Below are 10,767 nucleotides of genomic sequence, written 5' to 3' on the forward strand. Positions count from 1 at the left end.
AAAACACTTTTGAGCTTTACAGCTCCGTTTTATATATATCGCTGTGCTTAAAATAAAACACTTTTGAGCTTTACAGCTCCGTTTTATATATATCGCTGTGCTTAAACTAAAACACTTTTTCACTCAGAATCATCTAAGTCATAACTATCACATGAATACTCAGAATCATACTCAGAGTCATCAATAAAGCTACTCTCATACCTATCATTTGAGCACAAACTATTAGTATCATAACTATCATCTGTGTTCAATGAAATACTATCATCACCATCGTCCGAGTTCAATGAAATACTATCATCACTATCGTCCGAGTTCAATGAAATAGTAAAATCTTCACTGCTGTAATGACTCATATTTAATTAGCAGAAAAAACCTTTCCATCTATACCAATATACTTTCTTTCATTAACGGATTCAATCTCTACATTTTTAATATCAAAAGTTATCTTTAAATAATCTCTAACTATCATAGAACAAAATGACATTTCAACAGAAATATTAACATCATTCATTTTACTTAGATCTACACCCTTTGGATTATTAAAGTAAATACAAATTTCTCCACGAGTATTGTTGATGGTCTTATCATTCTTTTTCAAAGTATCGTGGTCAATCACTTTTTCAAGCTTTGAATAAATTGCCAGGAGTAGAGGAGAAACTTTTGTTAGATTTACTTTAATGGATGTCTTTCCAGGTATAGTTAGAGCTCTTCCTTTAAATGAAATAGAGGGGCTCATGTTATTTTCCATAACTGGTTTTACCCAAAAATTTCCATATTTATCTTTGTTCAATTTAACATCTTTGACATATTTTTCTATATCTTTCACCGAAGTAGAGATTGATTGAAATTTGTCTTTTGTGCTTTGAAACATTGTATTTATTAATGAATAAACTTGCATTTAGTTTAAGTAAAAATTTACCATATAAATATGATAAGTTCTGAAGGATATTTAGAATTTCCAGACTCTCCATATGATAAATTAGAGAATTGTCTGGCTTGTGATAGAATAGGGCTTAATAATGAGGGTTCATATAAACAATGTATTTTCTGTGATTTAATTTTAATTAATGATAATAAAAAATATATAAATATATATAACTCTTTTAAATTAGAACCAAAAATGAATTACTTTACAAGATTAATAAGAGAGATGAATGTTAAGTATTGTGATGATAATACACCATTTCTTTCAAGGGAAGATACTATTTGTATTGAGGAAATGTATAAGGGTTTAATGATATTTATTATTCAAAATAATTTTAATGGAAATGTTAATACAAGATACTATATAAATAAAATAATGAATTATTTTGAAATTAAACCCGAACTCAGGATAAAATATAGAGTTTCTAAAATAGCTCAAAAAAAGTTAGATGACTTGTTTTCCAAATATATAAATGAATGATTTTTTACCCGTTTGGGAAAATAAGATAAAATTTAATAACCATAAAAACATTCCAAATTCATTGAGATGTCTAATAGTTGGTTCAAGCGGATGTGGAAAAACCTGTTTACTTTTAAAGATGCTCCTTGGTCCTAATTTTTTAGATTATGATAATTTAATAATTTTTACAAAGTCTAGTTTTCAACCCGAGTATCAACTACTCTCACAGGGTTTTAATGCAGGTCTTAAAAAGGAAGACATTATCGGTTTATTTAAACTTCAAAACAAACTAAATGATTATAATATTGAAGATATAATACAATTATTTTGTGATACACAGAAATCAAAATCGAAACCAAAACCCATAACTTGTATTCTCAGTGATAATACGGATGATATACCTTCACCTCAAGATTTAGATAAATCAAAAAAGAACCTCGTCATCTTTGATGATTGTGTTAATGAGAGAAACCAAACAGTAATGGATAGCTACTATACAAGAGGGAGCCATTCTTCTTGTAATTGTATATATCTTAGTCAATCATATTTTCAACTCCCTCGACGCTCAATAAGAAACAATGCCAATACTTTTATTTTATTTAAGTTAAATTCAATAGATGTAAATAATTTTTGGAGAGATAATTGCTCTACGTTATGTAGTAAAAAAGAATTTGAAAATTATATGAAACACACGATTGAAAAATATAAATATATTGTTGTGAAACAAGATGAGATATTAAAGGATGTATTTTTATTTTAAACATAATTACATATATAAATGATAACTATGATTATTAATCTTGTGGGTAAATCTGCTTCAGGAAAGAACTTTCATAAATCTAAACTCTTGAATAGTAAAAATGAAAAGATTGTAAGTTTTTTTTAAAAACACCCTATGATTCGTTTTGTGAGTACTACAACCAGAGCAAAGCGACCAGGAGAAGTAGAAGGGAAAGATTATTACTACATTTCAATGGAGGAACATATGCGATTGAGGAACGAAGGTCAAATATTTGAGGAGGTCTCTCTTGGTTCTACAAAATATTCACATTGTAAGAGTGAGTTAAATAAAGTAAAATCTAATGGTCTTGGGATTTTAGAAACTAATCCTGAAGGAATGAGACAAATTATTAAACAATTGTGTGGTGATGGAGTTAAGATTTTATCATTCGGTTTTGATATCGATGAGGAGACTCAACGCAAACGTATGAAAAGCAGAGATACAAGTATTAGTGAAGAAGAAATAACAACTCGTATTAATACCAATAAAGAATTTGATGAAATTTTTTTTTTTTTTTTTTTTTTTTTTTTTTTGTATACAATATCGAGGCTCGTGAAAGAGCGAACATTAATCACACAGAAAGACAAACCGACACATAAAACATATAACATAGGGAGCGGTAGACAAGATGGGGAGAGAGGGGGAAGGACACAAACACAACATTTGAGAGCAGGGACCGAGAGACATGGAGACATCGAGAGATCTGAGAGAGGGCGAGGGCTTTGGGGGGGGGCGTGGGAAGGGGGCAGTGGGAGAGGTATAAAACATATGGACACTGCCAGGACTTCCAGGAAAGAAGTTGGAATTTCAAACAAGGTGGATCTGGGGTGAATTAGCGGGGGTAGAAAAGATCAAGGTTTTGGATGGGGGAAGATAAGAGATGGTGGTGAACAGCTGTTTTAAAGACCTGGAGGGAGGAGTGGGATTGAAGGGAGTGAGGGAGTTTGTTCCAGAGGCGGGAGAAAAGAGGAATGAAAGAGTGAAGGTGAGCGGAGAGCCGAGATTTCGGCAGTTTAACCATCAGAGGGTTGCTGGCAGATCTTGTGCGACCTGTAGGAATATTTGGGGGACAGAGCACAGAGAGAGCTGGGGGTGCAAGGCCGGAGAGGAGTCGGTAGAAGACAGAAAGACCACCTACCTGCCTGCGGTGAGTGAGTGAAAGGCCCTCAGAGATAGCTTCATCGCGGGAGATTCCAATAATTCTGAAAGCTTTGGTTTCAACAGCGTGAAGCCAAGCTAGGTGTGAGGCAGGAGCACCGGCCCATAGGGGAGAACAGTATTCCATTGAGCTGCGGATGAAAGCCTTGTATGTGGTGAGGAGCTCAGGTGTGCCGAGGAAGGACTTCGCACGACGGAGGATGCCCAGTCGGCGACTGGCTTTGGAGGCCAGCTTTGAAATGTGGTTTTCCCAAGAAAGATCATGGCAGATAGTGAGACCCAAAATCTTGAGCGACAGAACTTCTTGGAGAGGATTGTTGAGAAAGTAGATGGGAGGGTTGTCCAGTCGATCTTTTCGGAGAGACATAGTAAGAGTGTGAGATTTGTCAGGATTGAAAGACATGTTCCACTTGTTTGACCAGTCTGTGATTTTGTCCAGGTCTTCAGAGAGTGAGGAGGCAGCAGACTGCCGATCTGAGGGAAGAGGAATGGAGCGGCAGAGAGTGGAGTCATCAGCAAAGAGATAGAGAGGATTTTCGAGAGAGTCAGAGAGATCATTGATGAAGACCAGAAAAAGCACGGGGCCCAGAACACTGCCTTGGGGAACTCCATTATATTTAAAGAAAAGGATTTATTTCAACACATTTACTATAACTAGGGCATGCCCGTACTATATCTATATCTATATCTAAAATTATATCCCCCCCCTCTATTTACATGAAATGGTTTGGTCCAAAGCGAACGGCTTGCGAGTACGGTGACAATCCCCCCCCTCTATTTACATGAAATGGTTTGGTCCATTCGCAAAGCCAAAGCGAACGGCAGTTACGAATCGCAGTTACGATGAATCGCAAAGTAGTTTTAATTAGTTTTAAAACATAGTTTAATGCCAACATAGTTTGCCAACGTGAAATAAATGAATACGCTCTCAAATGTGCCGTCCGAGGCAGAGTCTGTTCGCCACGTTCGGCACACGTGATAGCTCGCTGCTCTCTGATTGGTTGAATCGTTTTTGGACATAGCTCGGTAACTACTTGTCCGATTAATTTCAAACCTTGAAAAGGCACATCCTCGGGTCCCCAGCAATATACCTGGCAAGTTTAAAGTATATCGGACTGGTAGTTGTCGAGAAACAGCGGTCACAGACATACAAACATACAAACATACAAACAAACATACACACAGAGATTAGTGGAATTATAGATAGATGACAAAGAAAAGGAAAATTTTCCCATTGACCTTTACAATTCATTAAATGATATTTTTCAATAAATAAATACAGAAAATGAATACCGAAGAAAGAGCAAGAAAGTTTAAAGAACATCAAGAGTTGGTTTCAAAAGTTGTAAAGCAACAGGAAGAGATAAAGAAGAAACGGAGACAGAAACTAACTGGTGAAGAAGCCTTTGAAAGAAAACAAGAGAAATTTTTTAAACCGCTTTTAAAAACTCAACACCCTACAGTTCCCACGGTAGAATTTACTCCAAAAAAACTTCAAATGCTCAAAGATTTTAGTCAGATAACAAAACAAGAACTTGGAAAATTAGAATATAATGATGAAGAATTATTTCAGAAACTTGAGGAGGTAAATCAACCCCCTAATTATGTAGTGGAAGCTCTTCAAAACAATGAATATTTGGCAGATTCAAAAACCAGAGCAGGTCTCATTCCAACAGAAGAACCAGCAGTGTTCCATCTTGTGGAAGAAAAGGTATTGATATTTAATGATGAATTGATGTTCTTGAGATCTACTCAACCAAATGTTAAATTAACTCCAAGATTAATGTTTCTTCTAACAAACCCCGGATTCAGCGGTTCAAAATATTTTGAGGAACCACTTGATATGGAAAGAGAGGAAGATAGGGTATATATTGAGTTGCTAAATGCACTTGATTATGGAGTTTCTGTTGCTGGTAAAAGTAAGAAGAATGAGAAGGAGAAACATATTATTGATGCTTTAAGTAAGCTTGGTTCAGGTGTTAGTTTTCTTCCAAATGACCCATCACAATTAGTTAATAGGCTATTATTGTTGTTAGGTAGTAAGAAGGCTGGAAACAACAATTGTTTTAATGAATCCTCAGCCATTATAGATCAGTTGATGAATATGAAAATAATTAATAAATGTCAATACAAAGATATTTTATTAGATATTAAATAAGATGAGAAGCACAATTCTTAGTTTTAATTTCACAACGAGCGATTACACAGCTTCATTCCCTTACCCACTACAACTTGACCCCCTTACCTCATATGAGGCATCTTTATTGTCGATGGAAACTTATAATACCTTGTTTAATATCACAGAGAAAAACAACAAGTTTAGTTATAATCCAGGAAGTGGATATAAAACTATAACCGTTTCACCTGGAGCTTACGAGATTTCTCAAATATCTTCAGAAGTCTCTCGCCTTATGAAAGAAAAAGGTGATGAACCAAAAAATATTGTAATAGATATTCAAAAACACTTCAAAATCAACTATTAAACTTAAAAATAATTATAAAGTTGATTTCACGATTGAAAATTCGTTTAGAGAGCTATTGGGTTTCTCTTCAAAAAAGATTGAAAATAACGGGACGTTTTACAGTGATAATGTTATCCAAATATCCTCCGGTATAAATTCAGTATTAATTCATTGTGATTTGATTGATGGTGCTTATAACGATGGAATAAGAACAAATACAATATTTTCATTCAGTGCATACTCAACCCCGATTGGTTATAAATTTAATATGGAACCAAAAAATCTTGTCTATTTACCTGTGTCAGGAAAAACCATATACAGAGTAAATTTTAGGATAACCGACCAAGATAATCGTATGATATCCTTTAATGATGAAATTATATCCATCAGAATTCACCTACGTGAAGTTTTTCAATAAATAAATAATGGTTATTGTGAGAAAACACGAGTTGGGAAAATATAAAATAATTACAGGGGAGGGCATGTACCTTTCACCATACTATAAGGGTGAAGGTATGTTTCTTGGGAGAGGATACTATAAACCTAAGAGACAACGAGGTGTAGGTCATCAATTTCGAAATAAAGGAGATGGGATAATTGATACTCTAATGGGTATTGGTTCAACCATCCTTAAACATAAAGACCTAATTGGTTCAACTGCTTCTGTTGTGGGCTCCGTTGCGGGTGCTATAAAGAGTATAAAAGATGCTCAAAAGGAGTCTCATAAATTACAAGCAATCAAAGAAATAAAAAAAGGTAAAACTCAACTATCTTCACAAGAACGACAAAAAATCATTAAAATACTTGGGTCAGGGTTTCAACGATTTTAATACTATATAAATACAAGTATGGAAGCGATTGATAGTATCTATGATTTGGATGATACAATTATCATTTCAAACTCCACGAAAAAGGAAGACTATTTTAAGGTAAATGCTATAACAGGAAAAGACTGGAATTCAAACGGACCAAAAAGTTTTGAAATAAATAATCAACAAACTTACTTGAATATAGCTGATAGTTTCTTGCTGTGTAAATTTAAATTCACTAAGGCTGCGAATAATACTAATGCTACACTCGTAAATGATTTTTTCTGGAAAATGTTTGATAGTGTTCGCCTGTATATTGGAACACAAGAGGTTGAAGCGGTTGATTATGTCTCTGCTGCATCTGAAATGATGAAATTTACACTACAGTGAACCCTCGTTTATCGCGGGGGTTACGTTCCAGAACCCCCCGCGATAAACGAAAATCCGCGAAGTAGCGACCATATTTTTTTTTTTTATATATATATATTTTAAAGCATTATGAACTCCCCACACTCTTATTAACCTTTCCCATACTCTTATAAACACTTCCTATACTCTTAAACACTTTTTACACTCTTAAACATACGTAATTTTAACAACATATAAAATTCTAATGGGTACTCACCATTGAAGATACTGTAGCTACCCATGGGTTCCCCAAGCAAGACCAGCATCAGAATCTCCTTGCTCCAGCCGGTGACGTCACCGGCGGGGATTCCCGGCGCGAGAGTGGCTGGTCACGTGACCGCTAAAGCGTGCCGCGCTTTGCGGGTATAATCAGCTACACCTGTTGATCACGTGACCACCGATTCACCGAAGCACGCCACGCTTGAGAGGCGTGGCTTTCGGTTTCTGGTTGTGCTTTATAATGCAGCCCGATAAATGGGCTTTTCAGTGTTCCCGAGTTGGTTTTGAGAATAAATATCTTCTCGGACGAGTTTGTGTCTTGCCCGTCATTTCGTCCGTATCAAGCAAGAGCCCCGGCTCTTCAATACTACAACTTGCGTGATGAAGATGATGATGAATTTGCTGTGCAGTACTGATGACGATGAAGGTGATGACGATGATGAATGTACTGGCGTTTTCCATACGCACGACTCTTTGTCTACCCTTCTACTGTACACTATGTACAGTATTTTATTTCTTGTAATATGTTTTAAATACTGTATTTTTCTTATTTCTTTACGTTTTTTAATTTTTTAGGCTAGAAAATGCTTATTTTACCACAAAAATATTTAAAATAATAGTATATAAAAATACATTTATACCGCAAAATCCCGCGATATAGCGAAAAATCTGCGATATAATTTTACATATACTAGCGAGAAAAAACCGCGATGTACCGAATCCGCGAAAAGTGAACCGCGATATAGCGAGGGATGACTGTATATTCGTTTGGTGATAGAATGGGTAAGGGAGCTGTTGAAGGTTTTATTCCTGATATGTCAACGGGTACAAACACAGACCCTGGTTATAGTCAAAGGAAGGCAATGTATAATGATGACACAAAACCAGAGAATAGTTTTACCGTAGCAGTACCTCTGAAAGGTATATTTGGATTTTGTGATTATGACAAAGTTTTGTATGGTCTTAAAATTAGATTTCAACTACAAAGGAATGATAATGTAAATAGGTTGCTTTTTGGGGTTGAAAATGCTTTTGGAGACAACAATAAATTTGTTATTAATGATTTGTGTTGGTATATCAGTGAATATACTCCTAATCTTAAAACGGAAGAGATGTTAAATAGAAGACTTAACTCAAAGAAACCGCTAAATGTATCATACCTTAAAAGAAGATGTCAACACGTTAAACTGGAACACACTACCTACACTTGGAATTTGGGTGTTCTTCAAGGAAAGCCACGATACCTCTGGCTCATTTTTAAAAAACCAGATGGAGAGGACGGTACTAATAAGAATAATGCGCTGAGTGATAATGCTAAGGTAAAACAACTTCGGGTTTCTCTTGATGGCACATTTTATCCGCGAGATAGATTGGAAATTGATTGGGAAAAAAATGATTATGCGGAAGCCTACAAGTCCTACCAAAAGGTGTGTGAAAGTAATGGTAATAATGATCCTATTTTGGATATGGTTGCGTTTCAAAAACTTTATACAATCTACGCAATTGACCTGAGTTCTCAAAAGGAAACTATAAAGTCTAATCGAGTGGATACTTCTCTACACATTGAAAGAGGGGAGAGTGAAGAGGTTAATGCATATTGTTTGCTTTTGGAGGAAACAGAATTACAGATTAATACAGATAATGGTGTTATGATTAATATCACATAGGTTTTTTCTCATAAATAAATGGTTGGGGTATATGTTAATCAAATCAATCTTAATAAATTAACATCTTGTATTCAAAATCAAAAGCCTTGTATTATTAATGTTAATACAATTCAAAGAAAAGGAGCTGTAAGAATTGATGTTTTACTCACACACACACAAGTAAAAACACTAAATGATGTTGGATCACTTAAAATTAAAATGACGAAACCTATGTTAAAGAAATATTCAATAGACGAGTCAAGAGGAGGATTTCTCCCGTTTCTAATTCCTTTATTTGCTGGTTTAAGTTAGGCGGGAGCATTGACTGGTGTTATTTCAGCAGCGGTAAAAACTGCTAACGAAAGGAAGGCACAAGTAAAAGCTCAAAAAGAATTGGAAAGACATAACAAGGAGTTGGAGAAACAAATTAGTGGAAGTGGTGTAATTGTAGATTTTGCTCAAAAACTTGAAAGTCTACCTGATAAAGCTAGATTGTTGGTTGGAGATATGCTTTCCTCTATCGCTCAAGCGGGTGTTAAACTAACTAAACGGGGTAATGGATTGTATCTTTCTCATAAATAAATGGATAAATGGTTTAAACAATTTGGAAAGAATACAACGTCAAATATAAAACTAGCTAAGTATTGTAAAACACTAAAAATTGATAATGTGGTTATTTGTATGAGAGATGAATTAATACATATAAATAAGAATACAAAGAATATTATTATGAATTTAGACACACAGAATGGTTCTCATTGGGTTTGTATTCATAATAGTCAGGATAAATATTATTTTGATAGTTATGGTATGCCACCACCTGTTGAAGTAATACAATTCTTACAGAATGGTGTTTATCAAACATTTCAAGTTCAAGAAATTAATTCTAAATGTTGTGGTCAATTATGTTTATATGTATTATTTCAACTCAACAATAATGAAAATTTTTATGATATCATTTTTAATCTAATATAAATGACTTATGTTGGAAAAGATGGTTCTATCTTTGGAAAATCCTCTCAGGATATTGATTTATCAAATTATTATACAAAGGCACAGGCTGAACGACAAAAATATAGTGTAAGTAAAAATATTAATATGAAGAATACTTATAAATTAATCAATTATCCAAACCCTACAGATGCGAATGACTTAATTAGATTAAGTGATTTATCACAATATATATTTTTAAAGAAAACAGCATGTTTTGTTAAACAAGTAAAATTTACAACCACAACACCTGGTTATACTGACCATACACCTTTCCTCATTGAATTTAACTACCTGCTTACAATTGAATTTTATAAAGAAGGACATATAGTTAATATGCGAATTAATAAATGGGGGTATGATATGCCTGATTTAGGGTATAATTGGTCTTTTTCAATAAACATAGAAGACCTACATGATTTTAATCAGTCTCGTAAAGAAGAATATTATCCACTTGGTGAGGATAAGGATTTATGTGGAAGTACAATTAATAAACAACAAATACATGGTTTTAAGAAAAGAAAAATATATGATAGTATAGCGATGGTTAGCATGACAAAGAAGGAAGGTCATGAGATAAGGATAGAAAGCCAAGGAATACAAACCAATTTGGTAGTGGGAAGATGGGGTGGTATTACCTGTCATAATATTAATCTCACATATATTTCTGATACATAAATGGCAGGAAGAAGACTACAAGAGAATTATAATTTTTGTATTCAAGGTGTTGACTACGTGTATTCAAGGTGTATTCAACACTAGTCCCTGGTGTTGGGCTAGCGGCTAGGGTGCCGGCTTAGGATCCTAGGATCCTGGGTTCGAATCCCAGTCAATCGCTGAATTAACGCCAGGGGGGTTGACTCAGCCTGTCATCCTTCCGAGGTCGGCAAATTGAGTACCAGTTCACTGG

Source organism: Myxine glutinosa, chromosome 3 (assembly GCF_964187855.1).
Source record: "Myxine glutinosa chromosome 3, kmMyxGlut1.1, whole genome shotgun sequence".
NCBI classification, from domain to species: Eukaryota; Metazoa; Chordata; class Myxini; order Myxiniformes; family Myxinidae; genus Myxine; species Myxine glutinosa.